This window comes from Pteropus vampyrus, unplaced genomic scaffold, assembly GCF_000151845.1.
Source record: "Pteropus vampyrus isolate Shadow unplaced genomic scaffold, Pvam_2.0 Scaffold18899, whole genome shotgun sequence".
Classification (NCBI taxonomy): Eukaryota; Metazoa; Chordata; class Mammalia; order Chiroptera; family Pteropodidae; genus Pteropus; species Pteropus vampyrus.
This window is the reverse complement of record NW_011907680.1, coordinates 1-2,028: the sequence shown is the minus strand read 5'-3', so window position 1 is coordinate 2,028 and position 2,028 is coordinate 1. Positions and strand designations below refer to the sequence as shown.

The window sequence follows — 2,028 nt, the reverse complement described above, 5'->3', positions numbered from 1 at the left end:
CTTATTTTTTATTTATTACACCTACAGCACCTGGTCTTCCTAGGTGGTCTCCCATCCAAGTACTAACCAGGCCCGACCCTGCTTAGCTTCCGAGATCAGATGGGATCGGGCTTGTTCAGGGTGGCATAGCCATAGAAAAACCATATATTTTTAATTGAGAAAATATAGTCTTCATGAGTGCAGAGATATCTGGTGTCTGGTAAATTCCAAGCAAATTCTGCTAAATGGAGGATAATCTTAATTCTTATTTTTATATATAATTTTGTAGATATTTTAATCTAAATTTTTTATAGGTACTGATTTTTTGTCTTCACTCAGAGATGCTTTCTTCAACAAATATTTTTATAAGAAATAACTTGTCAAACGTCATCTGAACTTAAAATATTTTTTAATTCTTTGCCAATTTTAAATGGAGCAAAATCATAGGCCTTCTCAATTTTATTCCATTATGTTACAGAATATATATTTAAATAATTAAAAGAGGAACTCCTTGAAAAAACTTTTCAAAAACAGGAATAATCCAAAACACAGAAAATTTAAAATAAAAAATTATATAACATATGCACTGTCATTGTTTGATTTATTTCAGTTCCTTCCTTGCTTTTGTAGAAATATACTTTAGTGTCTTTTGCAAACTTCATTTTCAATGAGTAAAATTCGCCAAAAGTTTCAAAAGTTAAAGTTTTTATCAATTCATTTATTAAAGACTTGGATAAGATTTTTAAATGACTTTGACCAAAATGCAACCAAAATTTAGAAAAAAATTCAGTTTTATAGGACATACTGAGTTGATTTAAAAATGTAGTTCTTCAGAGACTCACAAATATCTAAAATGTACTAGATTATAATCCTCAAAGTGACAAAGCACACATCAATATATGCTGTAGTAAATTTTGGAGTTCACATTAGCTTCTTGATGAAAATGTTGTAGATGACTTATGTAACAGTGTATATTTAAAAATACTTGTACATTTTGATTAGTACAGCTTCCATTTCAACAGGGAGACACCCAACTTTTTTGGGTGTACATATGAATTATGTGTGCACCAGAAATAAATCAAAGTACATTTCTGCTCCATAGGTTTCTTCTTAATTTAGTCATAACAGCATTTTTACAATAATACTGTGCCTCATCTACGTTTTGTACTTGTATTGCCACTCAAAAACAAGTATTTTATCTTCAGCGTCGAAGCTTTAATTGAACTTACAATCAAATTCACAACAAAATCAAATGTTTCACATGAATTAATATTTTGATTACCTTTATTTTGATTCCATGAATTGAATGAAGGAAATCAAATAATTATTGGATATTTGAAGCATCTGATGACCCAGATGCTACTAGCATCTTTTAATTCTTTGGGAAATTCTTCTGCTAATGGAACCAATACATTAACAGCTGTAGCTTTACTTTCCCTCAAAGTATTAGGAAATTTGGAATGGAAAATAAATTAATTAAGAGCAGTCATTTGATCTAAATGAAAATCACATTTCATAGAGTAATATATAAGCCTACCTTCTGCAGCTGCACATTTTCTTTGGACAGATTCTCCTTAAAATAACTACTAACTTTTGAAGAAGATGCTGATGCTTCTTCAGCCATATTTGTGTCTTTTGGTTGTCATGTGGGCACAGTGATAATCACTTTGGCTCCCATGGTGGCGAGTAGATGCTGGCAAGCATTTTATGCAAGTTTCCCATTCATCATCCATTTTCTTGAGAAGTGGAAATTTGGTGCTAAATTTTCCATGAAATGTGCACCTTAATATTTTGAGTTTATTGCTGCCCAAAGTGGTTCTTGCAAAATAAAAAAAGCACTGATAAATAATCAGTAGTTGTACATTTGTACCACATAGTAAATAACAGATTCCCTGTGCAAGAGTGGTCAGGCTACTTTCTATGTACTCCATGGGAAGGCTGCTGTCTCTGTTCCCTATTCATGTACACCTAAAATGTCCTGCTTTGAGCAACTTGTGGGTCAAGGCCTGGGCCACAGCACTACTGGCTGGTACATCAAGTGTCTGACTA

At 32.3% G+C, this 2,028-nt stretch overlaps 1 non-coding gene across 1 annotated transcript; it reads right to left on the bottom strand.

The window, feature by feature from the left end:
• Positions 1-18: 18 nt before the first annotated feature.
• LOC111735205 lies at positions 19-137 on the bottom strand. The gene has a single exon (XR_002778718.1). It is a non-coding gene; the product is annotated as a 5S ribosomal RNA (ribosomal RNA).
• Between the last annotated feature and the right edge of the window lie 1,891 nt (positions 138-2,028).